The 18,293-nt window shown below is 50.3% G+C and overlaps 1 pseudogene; it reads right to left on the bottom strand.

Moving 5' to 3' along the window:
• Positions 1 to 17,063: 17,063 nt before the first annotated feature.
• On the bottom strand, positions 17,064 to 17,931 carry LOC147975359 (uncharacterized; annotated as a pseudogene).
• Positions 17,932 to 18,293: the final 362 nt, after the last annotated feature.

Here is an 18,293-nt window from a genome sequence, read left to right as displayed (position 1 = left end):
TGGCCACGCGTTTCTCAGATGCGAATCGCCAGGGGCACCTGTGTAATAGCACAGTGCCGCCCCTGTGCCTATAAATTCACACTTACCGCGGTCATTATCTCCTTCTTCCACCCTCACACGAACCCTAGCGCCACCGCTAGCTCTTGACGACGCCGGCGACGAAGCGCTTCGCTGCCGCAACCTCTCCGACGCCGTCCTCACGCCGACCGCGGACATCGTTCTCTCCGCCGTCGCCGTAGGTGTCTTCCGTCGCCAAGTTAGGGCACGGAGGACTGAACTGCTCGGCATCATCTCCCACTTCCGTCTAGCAGTTCCAAGTGTGGTAAATAAAACTTCTTTTACAACACATTTTGATCTCATGGTTCTGTCACTTTCTACCATAAGAAGTTTATCTTCACACAAATTAGATCTCTCAATCTGCATCTCATAACATGCCTAGTATATTCACTTGTGCTTCATGAAGTAGTTAGATTCCTCACTTGTACTGATTTGTGGTTTCGTACAAATCTGGAACCAACTTCTTATCTATGAGTGAATGTCTTCGCACGATGAGGTCAATGTCTTCTAAACTGATTAATCTTCAAAACCTTCTGAGAATGCATATGACCTTTTCCCCTTCCCTCGCACCTTAATGCTGTCACACGTACATGTCCGTGGGAGAATCCTTCGGTTCTCATAGTCTGCATTCATTTGTAGAATTCCTACAGCATCACATAAATTCTCCTGAAGCCAGTTCCTGTTGGTCCAGCAAAAGAAAGCCTTTGAAGCCTTTGAAAGTTTTGAAGCCTTTCAAGTTAAAGTATATGGCTTCAGAAGCAGCAGCAAGGAAGGGGGGCAGACAGAGACGAGAAGGAACTTCCAAAGATCTGCCTGAAGACCTGGCAGAAATGTATAAAACAGATCCTAAAGAGAATTATGGGCAGCGCAAGACTCGAATCCAATGGATTCGACGCTATTGGGCTGAACAATGGTTCAAATATCGCTTCGTCACCCAGGAGTATGCTGAGAAAAGCGCCATCAAAAGACCATGGGAGACATCTTATACAAGAACCTTGTTCCCAGGACCAGAGATGAAGCCATTGCTCAAGGCTTCTACCCATGCATGGTCCGAGGACCACAGCCTGATGATGCACATCCGTCGTCACTACTCTGGTGTCGTGACGACAATCTGTTCAAGCGCAACTTCCAGTTTGCCCAACAATCAGCGAAGCAGAACAAGAAGAAATTTGGGTTAGACTTCAACCCTGGTCCCTCCGCACCAAGGGCAGATGGCACACGCGACGCAGAACCCAATATCATCGGTCCGTTTGCCAACCTTGAAGGCCTCATCACCCACATCTTAGTCCAAGGGACTGCCGTGAATGACCCTCCAGCTGACTCTGAGTCTGATGAAGCTCCTGCTGTACAGAAGCCAAAGCAATCAAAGAAGCCAAAAGCTTCAAAGCCGGCCCCTTCCTCAAAAATCACAAGGGCGAAGCCATTGGCAACTGCACCTCCTGAAGACAGTGTGCAGTCTGAAGACGTATCCCGTGTCTCCAAGCCCCAGAAGGCCAAAGTGCCTCAGCCACACACCGGCAAAGAGCTCACAGCTGCTGCCATCCTGCGCAGCGAAGCCATAGATCTGTCAAGTGATGAAGATCTTGGAGATGACGCTCTAGAGCAGCTCATCAAAAGCAAAGAAGCTGAAATCTTCAACAATTCGCCTCTCTTTGATGTCGCCATCATCCACAATTTCATCGACGAATGGTTTGCCTCACCAGACATCAGCTTCGAAGATCTGCAGCTGCCCATTGGCCTCAGCGTCGCATTCCAAGGCGCTATTGCTTCAGAACTTGCTATTGCCCAGCGCATAGTTGAACTGATGCAGAAAATTGATCATGAAGAGGCTCAGTTCAAGAAGCATATGGCCAAGCTCAGCGTGCAAGAAGTGAAGAGCTTCAAGACCATGTTGCATGAACTTAAGGAAAACTTTCTGAAGAAGCATGCAGAAGCTCAAGGTTCACGTGAGCGGATGAAGTCTCTGGCAGACAGATGTGTGCAGGCCTACAATGAGGCCGAGAAGCGCAAGGCACTTGGGCGTCCTGGCATCGACCCCAAGATGGCCGCAAACAAAAAGAAGAAGACTGTTCCAGCTGAACCAGAGGCACCAAGGCAAGAAGCAGTTCGAATTGTCTTCCCAACTGCAACGACTGGCTCGAAGCCAAAGAGCTGGTCAACAGCTTCAGAGCTCAAGAAGACAAGAACTGCTGAGGCTGAAGCCAGGAAGAGGAAGAGCTCTGAAGCCTCTCCTACTGCCCCCAGCAAGAAGAAGAGAAAAATCAAGAAATCTCGGGCTGCTCCCACAGAGCCCTTGATAGTTGAACCTATTGCTATGGTGCACCCGAACTCAGAACGTCAACTGACGGTTCATGAGCCTGCTTCCACAGAGGCTCCTGAAGCTGAAGACATACCAGCAGCCGACCCCATTGCTGCTGAAGACATTGGTCATCAGGACAATGTACAAGATGATGCAGCCCTTCCTCAGTATGAACAAAGCGAGCTCATCAGCATTGGTCGTCCTCTGACGCCAATTGCACAAGATGCGTCATGGGCGGATCGCCCTCAAGAGGAAGAAGACTTTGAGGCCCAGCCCACTCCAACCCCACAAGCGTCGTCTGCGTTCCGCAGGCTTCGCAAAGGTCCAAGGCCTCAAGTCTATGCTGAAGACATTCCGGTTGCATCAGCCGAAGAAAATGAAGGAGTACCACAAGATCCACTCCCCCGCTACACCAAGAAGCAGTTCTCCAGGAGAACGTGCTTGTCACTGACCCTCCAGCTAGTCAAGCGGAGGCTGAAAATGTTGAGGCTGCCACAACCAACACTGAAGCCAATGTGGAGCCCTCCCCACCAAAAGCTTCAGCAGACAGCGAAGCTACTGAACCAGACACTTCTGTTCCTGAGTCTGTTGCAGGTCCTCAATTTGATTACCATGTTGAGCACAGGCCTCATGTCCAGAAGCCAGTCCCAAGGCTGCCAAGGTTCCCAGGTCCTGCATCAGCACCTGGCTCCTTTGACATCAATAGCTTCAAGGCAGACAATACGTTCTTCAACAACTCCAAGAACCCATATTCAAGGGAAAGGATTTCATCAGATAGGTTCTGGAGCTATCCTCAGCGCAGCTACTATTCATGCATCCTATACAACCAAGGTCGCATCTTCCCGCACAAGCGCCTTGATGTTGAAGCTATTGCTGGTCTGCCCTGTTTAGAGGAAGCGCTGGATTGCTTCAAGCAAGTGGGTCTGCTGCAGTTTGTCACTGATGAAGAGCACTGGAATGAAGAGTTTCTGCTTCAGTTCTATGCCACCCTCCACATTAAAGGATACAACAGAGATCCGAAGACTTGGGACCTGGAGTGGATGACCAGCAATGTCCATCATGAAGCCAATGCATTTGATATCATTGAGCTCACCGGCCTGCCCACTCCTGGCGAATTCTTCGAGGAAGGCTGTCAACTACATGCTGAAGCTATTGAGAGCATATTCCAGAGGCCTGAAACAAATATGAGTCAGATGCTCTCAATGATGAAGCCATTGCCCCATGATGCACCCTATCCAACTGAGTTCTTCGTCGATGACCTTGAGTTCCTGCCCAGGACCATATATCACATCATCCGGCGGACTCTCTGGCCCATTAAGGGACACTCTCCACATGCCAAGATTGAGGGTGCAATGAAGACTCTCATATTCTATATCCTTCATGGCAAATGCTTCAATGCACATGATTTCTTCACACGCCAACTTGCAGCGTCAGGCTCAGATTTATTTGGTTTGAAGTTCTATGCTCCTTGGGTGATGAGGCTGATCAAACTGCACTCTGCGATCTCGTATCAGCCCTCAGCCCGAAACCATCGGATCTTCTTGCCAGATGTGGATACCTCTACTGAAGCTATATATCCTGAGCCTGCCAAGCAACCTTTGAGTCTTCAGAATGCAGAACACCAGAGCTTCACTCAGAACGATGAAGGTGTTGAAGCCATCTCCAGGGTGTATCCTTTGGCTGGCACTACACGTGCGCCACACCCTGCTTCAACTGAAGCCACTGATAGTGCAACTTCTTCAAGACCCAAGAAGCGCGCTCATGTTCTCAATGACCGAGAGCTTCTTGTGGCCCTTCATCAAAAACAAGATAGGCATCACGACTGGCTAAAGCGTCAGATGAAAAGCCTCTTGGTGGATGTTAATCGTCTTCGAAATCTTGCCATCAAGAATGCTTTCGTCACTCATGAAACCTGTCATCGTACATGGAAAGGGCTCTCAATGATGTGTACTGAAGCTGAACTTGAAGAGGATGGCTTCATTGAGTGCTTCAAGTTTGACACCACACCTCCTAGAAGGGCTGTGATGCGCAACACACCATCACTTGAAGACTCTGAGTTTTCTTCATCTGTTGCCACAGTCACTGCCAGAATCATTGATGAAGAAGACGATGCTACATCACCGCCACCTGCTTCAGCACCTCCCAGCTCTTCTGCACCGCCAAACACCTCCAACGACCCTGCTGCTCCTGAGAACGAGTAGACACTCTATGTCTTCAAACCTTTTTGGTCCTTGCTGACAAAAGGGGGAGAAGCATATGGGTTGATAGTCTTCAAGCGGGTCCATATGGGCGGGTGCTTTATGTTTTGCTATATTTTGCTTCGTGCTTACAACTCTCGTTTTTGCTTCATTTGGTTCTTTGAGTTGTAACACTAAAACTCGATGGTCGTCTGCTACTTGTTTGCCACCCTGTTTTTGCGAAGATAAATTCCGCATGTGCGACGATAAATTCCGCACTTATCTCATTCCGCAGACGTCCATTTTCCATTATGCATGTCATTATCTTCATATACTTTCACATGCATAGTGGATTGTCATCATAAGCTGAAGTGGATCTCCACAAGTACAACCTGCCATGTGCATTTGCATTCCAAAAGCAAATTAACTTATATGCACATCTTCAGGGGGAGCCCTTGCAACTTATGAAGACAATTCCTTATCCTTTACAATTTCACAGACTATATTCCCCGTTGAAAACTTCAACTAGTTTGTCATCAATCACCAAAAAGGGGGAGATTGTAAGTGCATCTAGTGCCACCCCTAGTTGGTTTTGGAGTATTGACGACAAACCTAGTTGAGGGACTAATGTGTTTGTGAGAATTGCACGATAACACAGGTAGAAGTCCCTCATTGATTCGGTTTTACTACCAGAGATGACCCCTAAAAATGTATGAAGACATTGAAGTCAAAGGTGGTATATGAAGATATTCACATTGAAGACTATGACAAAAGAAGACACGTTATGAAGCCTATGGAGCTCGAAGACTTAGATCTTTCGTAGTTCTTTTTATTATGTGTTGAGTCATAGGAACCACCGTACTGTTAAGTGGGGTCCAGGAGAACCAGTCAGAATGACTGAAGTGATGCCTAAACCAAAAACCTATGTCTTCGAGTGAAGACAATGAGAGCGAATCTTGTCCAGAGCCGGACAAGTCAGCTTTGCTTGTAGCCCAAGTAAAGTTGCCATGAGAGTTTGAAATCTGACCGTTGAGACACGTGTCAGTTCCTTAGTGACCCAGGGTCATTTCGGACAAATCAGGTCGGGTTGCCAAGTGGCTATAAATAGCCCACCCCCTACAACCATAAACGGTTGGCTGCTCAGATTTCAGTGCACGGCTTTTGTCGTTTGAGAGCAACCCACCTCGAAGCCTTTGAGAGAAAATTCCTAGCGAGGAGAAAATCCCTAACCACCCAGAGCCAGAGAACATTGGGCATCACTTAAGTCTTCTTGTCTGTGTGATCTGAAGACTTATTACACTTGAGGACTGTGAATCCTCCAGACGGTTAGGCGTCGCGTTCAGAGCATCCAAGAGACATTGTGGATTGCCAGTGAACGAAGTCTGTGAAGGTTTGGGAGTCTACCTTGAAGACTTACCAGAGTGATTGGGCGAGGACTATGTGACCTTAGCTCAAGGAGAATACGGTGAGGACTTGGTGTCCTGAGCTGCGTGTTCAGGACTGGGTGTCCGGGACTGTGTGTCCTAAGGTTTAAATACCTAGCCGCTCCAACCAGACGTACAGTTGTCACAGCAACTGGAACTGGTCCAACACATCATTGTCTTCAACGAGTCACTGGTTTCATCTTCACTTCCTTTTTCTTACTGTTACTCATTGTGAAGCCATTGCATGCTTGCTCTATCTTTTGTCTTCACAACATGACTGTATGATCTGTTTGGCTTCATAACTTCTTCCCACCTGATCCTTATTACACTGCAGCTGTTTGTCATTGCGCTTTCACTTTATTGAATACTTGACCATGGCTGGCCTAGTGTAATCTAACTTCCGCTGCATAGTAATAGGCATAATCTTCGCTGTTTGTCTTCATAACTCCCACGTTCTGAAGACTTTCATAAAAATCGCCTATTCACCCCCCTCTAGTCGATATAACGCACTTTCACATATCATTCCTCAGCTCGCCCTTGGAAGGGACATAGTCCTACTCTTTTGCTTATTGCACTATCTGTATCACTCTGCTTTAATGCAATTTTTTAATATACAATGCATGACATTACGACTATTATTGCATTTTTGTTATATATATATATCTACGTGTTCATTAATGATGCCTTGCAACCGTACACTCTGGTACGGCCAATGCACCAGGGGCTCACGTACCCACAATATGGTGTGAAAAGTCCGAACACTTTCACAAGTGCGGCACCCCGAACTTATAGCATTATATGCATCAGCTCTGAATCATGTCTTTGGTCAAATGTTGGGTTTGCCCGGCTCCTATGTTTTGGTACCTTACGTTCCGCTCTATCGGCTAAGGTAGCGCTAGGAGAACTACTGCGATTGTGCCCCGGTTCTGCCGGGCCAAGCACCTCAGTAGAGAAAGCTAAAACTGACTGTCATGATAAGGCGAGAGACTGGTCGCTGTTCGGTGAGGTTTTTCGAGTCCCTAAAGACTTATGCCGCTTAGGGCGAGGGGCCGGCTCCGTCCGGCTTACAGGCGTGTATCGCGCCCCGAATTCGGCCTTCCGAATACCAGGGGCTTCGCCAAAATTTGAAATTATAGAATTCTATGGCTAAGTGAGAGTGATAAAGCATTATTAGTCCGGTTGCCTTGTTCGTTGTGCTGAGCACCTCCCTCGAAGGACCCAAACATGGGAACAAGAGTGCCCAGGTTTATCCCGAACACCCCAGCACTAGTGGCATGGGGGCAGAAGCCGAGGACTAGCCATCTCTCAGATTGGATAAACAGCCAAATAGAAGGTAGTATTTTAAATTCTAACAAGCGTTGCATAGCAAACATAATACAAGTTTTCATACATACAGGACAACACGAGCAAGTCTCATTCAAATATTACATTTTGCAAACACTCATCCGCGATAAGACGGGCACCCAGCAGAACACCCTTGTAGTACATCTCGGGGTGGCGGTGCTCCTTGCCCTCCCGTGGCCCCTCCTTGATCAGCTTCACGGCGTCTAGCTTGACCCACTGCATTTTTACACGGGCGAAAGCCCGGCGTGCACCTTCTATGCAGACGGATCGCTTGACGACCTCCAGCCGAGGGCAGGCATCCACAAGCCGCCTCACCAGGCCGAAGAAGCTGTTGGAAGGGCGTCGCCAGGCCACAACCGGAGTATGAAGCCCTTCATGGCCTGATCGGCCGCCTTATGTAGCTCGGCCATCTGCTTCAGCTGGTCGCTCATTGGCACCAGATGTTCGGCCTCAGCATACTGAGACTAGAACAGCTTCTCCGTCGAGCTTCCGTCCTCGGCCTGGTAGAATAGTGCGGCATCGGACACACTGCAGGGTAAATCTGCGAATGCTCCTGAAGAGCTCCGGATTCGGGTAAGTAATCGGTAGTTCACCTTTACATGCTTGCTTTGCATATAGAAAGCCTTACCCGCCGCTATCTTCTTCATCACATTGATCTCCTGAAGGGCCTTCTGGGCCTTGGCCTTGGCACTCTTCGCGCTCTCACGGGCCGCGGCAAGCTCAGACTCTCGCGTCTTCAAGTCAAGCTCCAACGCCTCGTGCTTCGTCACGAGAGCCTGGAGCTCTTACTGCACCTCGCCCACCCGAGCCTCGTGCCTCTCTCGCTCGGTGCGCTCCTTGTCCGCTGTATCTTCGGCCTTGGTCAGCACTTGCTTCAGGGTCGCCACCTCGGTCGTGGCCCCTGGCAAAACATACAATGATCCTGTCATTTGCAATCGCGTCCTTTTTTATATACATATATCTATAGACGGGGTATTACTTACCTTCGTTCTCCTCGAGCTGCCTCTTGACAAGGCCGAGCTCTTTCTTGAACCCATCGAGGTCCTGCTTCAGTACGGCGACCTCCGCAGTTAGTGCGGCGGACGCCAGCAGAGAAGCCTGCATATGCATATTGACATACTTATATTAGACTCCTGCGATATTATTTGATCCTCTGTTCGGCTTTTCTTTGCGAACACCGAACAAAGCATCAGGGGCTACTGTGTATGCGGTAATACTTCTACTATATTTTAAAACACTTACCTCAAAGCCTGTTAGAAGGCTAGTACAGGATTCAGTCAGTCCGCTCTTGACGGACTGAACCTTCTGGATCACCGCACTCATGATAGTGCGGTGCTCCTCCTTGATGGAAGCGCTGCGAAGCGCTTACAACATATTGTCCGGCGCCTCTGGATGGACAGAGGTCACCGGCACAGGCGTCTCACCCCTCTTAGAAGGAGACAGCCTGCCCGAGCTCGGAATCGCTGGAGGTTCCGGCGCGGTGTTCCGCTGAGGGCCGAACTCGGAGCTCTCAGGGGCCCCGTCCCCTCTGCTCCTGGAGTCCGGAAGGTCGCCTTGAGGTGCCTCCGGGACTGTCTCCCCTCGATCCGGTGCCTCTTGAGACAACACCTCAGCGTCGTCGGCAGGATGAGGGGAGGTGGCAGTCGGGATTGGATCGCTATCCATGTCCGACGAACCCAGGGAGCCGTCCGATGATACCTCGATGTTGGCTCGTGGTGGCCTACGTAATTATGTTCGGCGATTAGGGAAAGCAATGCGACAAAGGAATCCTATGGGTTACTTTGGTATCCGAATACTTACGATCTCCCCTGGGGCTTGGCCCTGGGCAACCACTCGTCTTCACTTTCATTGGCGGCGGTGGAGCTGTCCGGAAGGAGAGTCCTTCCCTTCTTGGACCCTCCGGCCTCCCCAGTTGGGGCGGCCTTCCTTTTCTTGTCTCCCCCAGTCGGTGGGGGAGCCTCTTCTTCCTCTTCCTCGTCTTCGGGGGAAGAGTGCGCCGCAGAGTCATCGGACGGTGAGTCCGATGACGCCTGGCATCGGGAACTCTTTCGAGCTCCCTTGGCCTTCTTGGTCTTCTCCGGCACCTTATAAGGGGCCAGAGTCAACATCTTCGCCAGAAGGGCGTCTGCAGGGCCTTCGGGCAAGGGAGCCGGACAGTTGATTTTTCCGGCCATCTTCTGCCAGTCCTAACGGCATGGGAGTTTAGATCCCGCATAGAGTCAATCTATATAGAAAACAAGTATCCTGTAAAACGCAAAACAGCTTACCGCACTGGCTTGGCGCTTCGCGCTGAATCCGCGATCCTCAGTAATGGGGGGAGGGACCACAGCGCCCTTGAACAGCACCCTCCAGGCATCTTCATGAGTCGTGTCGAAGAGCCTGTTCAGAGTTCGGTGCTGTGCCGGGTTGAACTCCCACAAGGTGAACTCCCGTTGTTGGCACCGGAGTATCTGGCGGATGAGCATAACATGGACTATGTTGACGAGCTTGAGCTTCTTGTCCACCATGTTTTGAATACATGTCTGGAGTCCGGTCATCTCTTTTGAATTACCCCAGGACATGCCCTTCTCTTTCCAGGAGGTGAGCCGCATGGGGATGCCAGATCGGAACTCGGGGGCCGCTACCCATGCGGGGTAGCGCGGCTCGGTGATATAGAACCACCCCGATTGCCACCCCTTTATGGTATCCACGAAGGAGCCCTCGAGCCATGTGATGTTGGGCATCTTGCCCACCATGGCGCCTCCGCACTCCGCCTGGCGGCCGCTCACTACCTTCGGCTTGACATTGAAGGTCTTCAGCCATAAGCCGAAGTGGGGCTTGATGCGGAGGAAGGCCTCGCACACGATGATAAACGCCAAGATGTTGAGGATGAAGTTCGGGGCTAGATCGTGGAAATCTAGGCCTTAATAAAACATGAGCCCCCGGACAAAGGGATGGAGAGGGAATCCCAGTCCGCGGAGGAAATGGGTGAGGAATACCACCCTCTCATGGGGCTTGGGGGTGGGGATGAGCTGTCCCTCATCTAGGAGCCGGTGCGCGATGTCGTCGGGTAGGTATCCGGCTCTCCTCAATTTCTTGACGTCTCCCTCCGTGACGGAGGAGACCATCCACTTGCCTCCCGCTCCAGACATGGTTGGAGAATGTAACACCCTCGATGCGACTATAGCTCCCACGTGTCGAGGCACGACTTAGAGACATAATCGCATTGAAGGCATATGTCGCAAGTAAGGTAATCTTTACACATCCCATGTAATATAATAATAAAGGGGAGAGAACATAGTTGGCTTACAATCGCCACGTCAATCAAGGTACATAAATAACATTACATCAACCAAACACTCATGGCCCGACTACGGCGCCAAAATAAAAGATAACCCAACATGCGACACGGTCCCGATCACCCCCAACTAGGCACCACTACTGATCATCTGGAAAGGAAACATAGTATCGCTGAGAGTCCTCGTCGAACTCCCACTTGAGCTCGACCGCGTCATCTGGAGTGGAATCATCAGGCCCTGCATCTGGTGTAATGGTAATCTGTGAGCCACAGGGACTCAACAATCTCGCACCCTCGCGATCAGGACTATTTAAGCTTATAGGTAGGGCAAGGTAAACATGTGGAGCTGCAGCAAGCGACTAGCAAATATGGTGGCTATCCTGTTCGCAAGAGAGAGCGAGAAGAGGAGGCAAAGCGCGAGCGAGAAACTAGAGAACAACCTGCGCAAACATTACTCCAACACCGTGTCCACTTCCCGGACTCCGCCGAGAAGAGGCCATCACGGTAACACACTCAGTTGATTCATTTTTAATTAAGTTAAGGTTCAAGTTATCTACAACCGGACATTAAAAAATTCCCATCTGCCCATAACCGCGGGCACGGCTTTCGAAAGTTCAAATCCCTGCAGGGGAGTCCCAACTTAGCCCATGACAAGCTCTCACGGTCAACGAAGGAATAGACCTCCTCCTGAGATGTTCCGATCAGACTCGGTACCTCGGTTCTTCAAGACACTTCGACAGGTTAAAACAAGACCAACAACACCGCCCGAATGTGCCGACAAATCCCGATAGGAGCTGCACATATCTCTTTCTCAGGGCACACTCAGATAGGTCAAGCTACGAGTAAAACCAACCCTCGAGTTTCCCTGAGGTGGCCCCGCAGGCTGCCTGGTTCGGACCAACACTCAGAGGACCACTGGCCCGGGGGGGGGGGGTTTAAAATAAGATGACCCTCGGGCTCCGGAAACCCAAGGGAAAAAGAGGCTAGGTGGAAAATGGTAAAACCAAGGTTGGGCATTGCTGGAAAAGCTTTAATCAAGGCGAACTATCAAGGGGTTCCCATTATAACCCAACCACGTAAGGAACGCAAAATCCGGGAACATAACACCGATATGACGGAAACTAGGGCGGCAAGAGTGGAACAAAACACTAGGTGAGGGGCCGAGCCTTCCACCCTTACCAAGTATATAGATGCATTAAGATAACAAGGTAATATAATGATATCCCAATAAGTAAATAAAAGTTCCAACAAGAAACGGCCTCCAATCTTCACCTGCAACTAGCAACGCTATAAGAGGGGCTGAGCAAAGCGATAACATAGCCAATCAATGGTTTGCTAGGACATGGTGGGTTAGAGGTTTGAAATGGCAATTTGGGAGGCTTGAAAGCAAGTGGTAGGCATCATAGCATTGGCATAGCAAAAGAGCGTGCAATCTAGCATAGCAAAGATAGTAGTGATTTCGAGGGTATGATCATCTTGCCTACAAAGTTGTCAGAGTTGACTGGATCCTCGAAAGCAAACTCAATGAGCTCCTCGTTAGTGAACTCGTCTCCCGGCTCTATCCAAACAAGACAAACAAGCAACAAGGACACAATCAACCACATGCAAAGCTCAAACAACATGATGCAAAGATGATATGCTAAGCGGGATGCGATGCGGGATCCATATGCAAGAATTGACAAGGGATGCATGAACCTGGCGTCAAATTGGAAATCCAAGTGTGCCACTGGAAAGATGAGATGAAATCGCTTGAAAACTATATAAAGAACGCCGGAATCGGAGTTACGGTTTGGAAATGGCAAGCAAAACAAATATGACACCGGTCTGTGATTTGCAGCAAGTAGCCATCTAAATGCAATGAGATGAACATGCTACAGCACCCAAACAAGAGAACAAAATAAATGGCAGGGATGCACTCAAGATGCTTAACAAAAGTCTAGCACTGAGCTACGGCCAAATCATCCATTAACAGGTTCAAACAAGCATGGCAAAAATGCAAATGGCAAACAGATTTCAGACTTAGTGAAATTAACACTTGTCTGGAATTTCAGATCAGGTAGCCCTCTTCGGAGCAACAAAACTACATGCTACAGGACCTGAACATGGCAAAGTAAAGCATGGCATGGAGCTACTCAAAGAGCTTAACAAAAGTCCCTTAGTGACCTTGAGTCAAAAGGGATCAGAAAATACAATTGCAAGCATGTGAACATGGCAAAAACATAATCAGTTCACAGACTTAGTGAAAACTGGCACATGCTGAAACAGATATCAAGTAGGCATGTTTACGAGCTCGATGCACTCACTACGGAGCAAGACATGAAAAGCTAAGCATACATCTCTCAAGAATACACAAAATGCAAGCTAGACATGGCAAGAACAATAGCCTGGCATGCACGGGTCAACTACAACATCATCGGCAAAATTGCAAACAAGTTGACAATCTGCCCAGATTCACAAAGTAGCAAAAGTAGAGCTCGATTGACTCAAGCTAGGGTGCTCTAAAATTGCAAAAAAAGACATGGATGGATAGAGCACTACAAGATTAACAAAACATCCTTACTGATCATCCTCAAAAGAGGCAAGGATCACTCGGAAACAACAAGAACATATGGCCATATGAAATAAACAGATCAAGGACTTAGTGGAATTGCTAAGTCCCTGAAATCAGCACTACCAAGTGCCTCACTTTGCAAGATTGCACTAGTCACCACACACATCACAAAAATACATGGGTTGCACCTCTGGAAAGATGGCAAAACCCTTAACAAAACATATGTAGAGCATCAGGGCATATCATGCACACAATAATCATGGCAAAAATGACAAATATGCAAATGGAGTAACAGATCTGACAATTATCTCAAGTAGCCCTCTTCTAACAGCATTTCGGGCATCAAGATGTACTCAATTTAAAATGATGCAATGGAATGAAATGATGAACTCTCTGAGACGAACAATTTGATATGCCATATGTCAAAAACGGAGCTATGGATGCGGAGATATGATGCTATGAACATGGGCACTTTGACTAGGGTTAGGAACAAAAGTCAACCGAGAGTCTCCTCAGATCTAGATCCAGCGTGCGGATCGAGGCACGCCGGAGTTACTGTAGACGCCGGAGAACTCGCCGGAGAGGAGGAGGCCGGCCGGAGTCGAGGTAGGGCAGGGCGGCGGAGGCGGCCGGCGTGGCCGGGCGGCGGAGGCGCGGGCGGCGGGGCTCGGCCGGCGCGGTGGCGGAGCGGCTGACCACGGCGGTGAGGTGGCGGCGCCCGCCGGCGAGGGAGGCAGGCGGTGGCGAGGAGGCGCGGGCGGCGGGGAAGCACGGGCGGCGGGGAAGCAGCAAACCGGCGGCGAGGCGCGCGGCGCCCAGATCTGGGCCGCGGGGGCCGGATCTGGGCCCTCCGGGCCGCGGCGGCGCGCGGGTGGCGGCGGTGACGTGGCTGGTGCGGAGTGGGCGGCGGCGATGTGTCCGGCCAGGGCGGACGTGTCCGGCCGGCGCGGAGATGATTTTTAGGGTTTCAGACGAGGGGGATCCGGAATTTGAAGGAGGGGGTCTATAAATAGGCATAGGAGGAGCTAGGAGAGTCCAAATGAGGTGTGGTTTTCGGCCACACGATCGTGATCGAACGCTCTAGATGATGGAGCAGGGTTAGGTGGGTTTTGGGCCAAATTGGAGGGGTGTTGGGCTGCAACACACACGAGGACTTTTCGGTCCCTCGGTTGACCGTTGGAGTATCAAACGAAGTCCAAATGATACGAAACTTGACAGGCGGTCTACCGGTATTAAACCAAGGCTGCTTGGCAAGTCTCGGTCCAATACGGAAATTTTTAATCCCCACACACGAAAGAAAGGTAGAAATGACCACCGAAGGAGAACGAAGCGCCGGAATGCAAAACGGACAACGGGGAAAATGCTCGAATGCATGAGATGAACATGTATGCAAATGCAATGCACATGATGACATGATATGAGATGCATGACAATAACAACAACACACGGAGACAAAGACCCGAACCCAAGAAAATAAAATAACTTAACGCCGGAAACAGCAAGAGTTGGAATACATATTGGGAAAGTCATATCCGGGGTGTTACAGAGAAGTTTGAGATGGAAGTGAGAGCTTGGGCGCTAGAGCTCGAGTGTGCGGGAGCGGATGAGCAGAGGAGGAAGAAGGAGTGGATAGAAAGGTGAATCCTTATCCCTTTATATGGGCGGACAAAATTAAGCGTCCCCACTTGCCTGGTAAAACTCGCTTATCCCCCAAGCGCCACAATTGATGGCGCAGTTGGGTTACCCACGCCCGTATTGATGAGAATACCGTAATAAGGGGACACGATCTCTGCTTTGGCAAGACGTGTCGAAAAACTGCCTCGCGTTATGTACGGGGCTGGTTAAAAGAAACGGTTCGAATAATCACCGGGCCATGACGTAATGTCATGTTGCCGAAACAAGCTAGCAAATTAGATCTGCAAAAACATTATTCTCTCTACGGTGGAATGTGGAACTTATTTTGCAGGGTCGGACACTATCCTCGTATTCAAATTCTTCTGTGACGTATTCGGAGAAGGAACCTGCCTTGCAATGCCGAAGACAACTGCGCGCCGGACTTATCGTCATTGAAGCCTGGTTCAGGGGCTACCGAGGGAGTCCTGGATTAGGGGGTCTCCGGACAGCCGGACTATCTCCATTGGCCGGACTGTTAGACTATGAAGATACAAGATTGAAGACTTCGTCTCGTGCTCGGATGGGACTCTACTTGGCGTGGAAGCCAAGCTAGGCAATACGTATATGGATATCTCCTCCTTCGTAACCGACCTTGTGTAACCCTAACCCTCTTCGGTGTCTATATAAACCGAAGGGTTTTAGTCCGTAGGACAACAATCACAACATACAATCATACCATAGGCTAGCTTCTAGGGTTTAGCCTCTCTGATCTCGTGGTAGATCTACTCTTGTAACACCCATATCTTCAATATTAATCAAGCAGGACGTAGGTTTTTACCTCCATCAAGAGGGCCCGAACCTGGGTAAAACTTCGTGTCCCTTGCCTCCTGTTACCATCCAGCCTAGACGCACAGTTCGGGACCCCCTACCCGAGATCCGCCGATTTTGACACCGACAGTGCCCGAGGCGGCGATGGTGGCAACGGAGAGGGCGCCCAGACTGTGACGGGGCGGCCACAGAAGGGATCCCAGCAGACGAGGCATGGTCTGGAGCGGCCATGGCGGGCCAAGGGCCATGGTGGCGGGTGGCCACTAGCGGGGGCACCATGCCCACATCAGGAAGAAGTGGCCGGTCGGTCGACGACAAAGATGCCTCCTCCTGGTCCCTGAAAGGAAAAACACGCTCATCGAAGATGACATGGCGTGATGTTATTATGTGATGGGAGACCGGATCATAACATCGATAGCCACAGTGGTCAGGAGGGTAACCGAAGAAGACGCATGCAACAGATCGAGGTGCTAGTTTATGTGGAGCGGTGGCAGAAGTGTTAGGATAGCACAAACAACCGAAAACCCGCAGATGTTGATACTCAGGAAGAAACCCAAAGAGAAGTTCATGGGGTGTTTTGTTGTGGCGAAGGCGGCAAGGACGAAGATTGAGTAGGTATGTGGCCGTGTTAGGAGCTTGAGCCCAAAATTGAGGAGGAAGATGAGCATGAAATAACATAGTACGAACACTATCATTTAAAGTCCAAAGGATGCGTTCAGCGCGACCGTTTTGTTGAGAGGTATATGGGCAAGAAAGCTGAAAGTGAATGCCATGAGAAGCAAAGAAATCATGAGAGGCATTCTTATCAAATTCCTTGCCATTGTCCATTTGAAAACTCATGATGGAGCGCTGAAATTGTGTAGCAACAAACAGATGAAAACGAGAGATAAGCGAAAAAACTTCAGATTTGAGAATCTGATTGTTTGAAAGGTAACCTAATGTGCTTTCCCAAGCGACAAGCATGACTTGTAGACATGGCTTTATTACAAGAAAATTCAAAGGATGACAATGTTTTGGAGAGAGCAGCGTGTCCCAGGTGTCCGAGCCATTGGTGCCAAAGATCGGAGGTTTCAGCGAGAAGAGCTTGATGTCCGAACATGAGTGGATAAAGTTCATCGGGGCTGTCACATCGCAAAATCACTCGTCGTGTGAGAAGATCCTTGACAGAAAAACCAAACATGTCAAACTCAACAGTAATGGGATTTTCACAAGTAAGACGACAAACAAAAATCAAGTTTTTGATGAGGTTAGGAGTAATAACAACTTCACGAAGATGAATAGGAAAAGAAGACATGGGAAAAGAAAGAACATTGGTGTGGGTGATCGGAAGAGAGTCCCCATTACCGATGATGACACGGGTGAAAGTGGAGTAGGGTTTGGAGTGAGAGAGGATACCGGGATTGTTTGCCATATGTGAGGTAGCACCGGTGTCGAGGAACTAGTCAGTCCCGCCGCCGCAGTGGATGGGGAGATCGTTGAGGGTGGCATGAAGCTACTTTTGGTCCCATGCCGTGGGTTGATGATGACGTGGGATGGGCACATAGCTGGGTAAGACGGAACCGTACGGGCAGACGGGGCTATAGGCAGGACCGGTCCGGGCCACCTGCCCGAACCCTAGCGGGGCCGCCTGCCCGGGCTGGGTCGCATATGCATGCGGCGAGGAGGCTCCAGGGCGAGGCCCGAGCAGGCTGGCACCAGGCGCGCCAGCACCAGGCACTCGCCAATTGGGTGGCCACGCCATGAACATGCCCGATAGTGGGTAGCCTCCGAGAGGCCATGCCGAAGAGGCAACGTACTTCTTCTTCTTGTCGCGAGTGCGACTGCCACCAGAGGAGGGGGCAGCAAGGGCGACAGAACGTAGGCTTGGAGCTGCAGTTGACGACCGACTGACCGGCCATGAGAGCCATCAGCTGGGCACGATGACCGCCGCGGGAGAGGCAGCATTCCTCCTAGAGAAGGGCACCACAGGCGCGCGCAAAGGTGAGGCTAGCCTGGTTGATGGTGAGCGCCGTGATGCAATGGCCGAAGTCGTCATTTAGCCCGTCGATGAGGGCAAGCATCATGTCCTAATCAAAGACCGGTGAGCCGATGTCGTGAAGAGTGTCGGAGAGGCACTTGAGGTGGCTACAAAAGGCGGTGATGAACAAGTCACCTTGGACGACGTTGTGGAACTCCCGCTTGGAGAAGATAGCACACTGTAGACGGTTGTCGAGGAAGAGCTCGGCGATGACCGTCCATGTGTTCGCGGCCGTGTCGGAGGGCTTGATGATGATGTGCAGGACGTCGTTGGAGACGGTGGCGTAGAGCCAAGACACAATGCACTAATCGATCTGGGTCCACTCGATGTCGTCGAACATCATGAGAGCATCAATCGACCCATCAACATGATTGAGAAGACCAAGCTTGTAGAAGGCGAGGTTGAAGAAGGTTTGCCAGATCGAGAAGTTTGACTCTTCGATGGTAAGGGTGATGTGGACATGGCTGCGGATGTTGATGAGTTGTACGACGATGGTGCTAGGGGCTGCTGGGCGGGGTGAGTCTTGGGCGAAGGGATTGGAGCTAGAGGTTGTGGAGGAGTGGTTGGAGGAGGGGTGGGAGAAGAAGTTTCTGAAGTCTTCCGTGGCAACGATGGCTAGCTAGGGCAGCGGCGGCAACATGCTAGGGCATCGGCTAGGGGAGAAAGGTTTAGACGTGAGCAGCGGAAGAGGCACGAGAACAGGAA

The sequence above is a fragment of the Triticum urartu genome, chromosome 4A, assembly GCF_056163025.1.
Source record: "Triticum urartu cultivar PI428250 chromosome 4A, HENAU_Tu73, whole genome shotgun sequence".
NCBI classification, from domain to species: domain Eukaryota; kingdom Viridiplantae; phylum Streptophyta; class Magnoliopsida; order Poales; family Poaceae; genus Triticum; species Triticum urartu.
The sequence above is the reverse complement of the archived record's forward strand: the minus strand, read 5'-3'. Positions and strand labels throughout refer to the sequence as shown.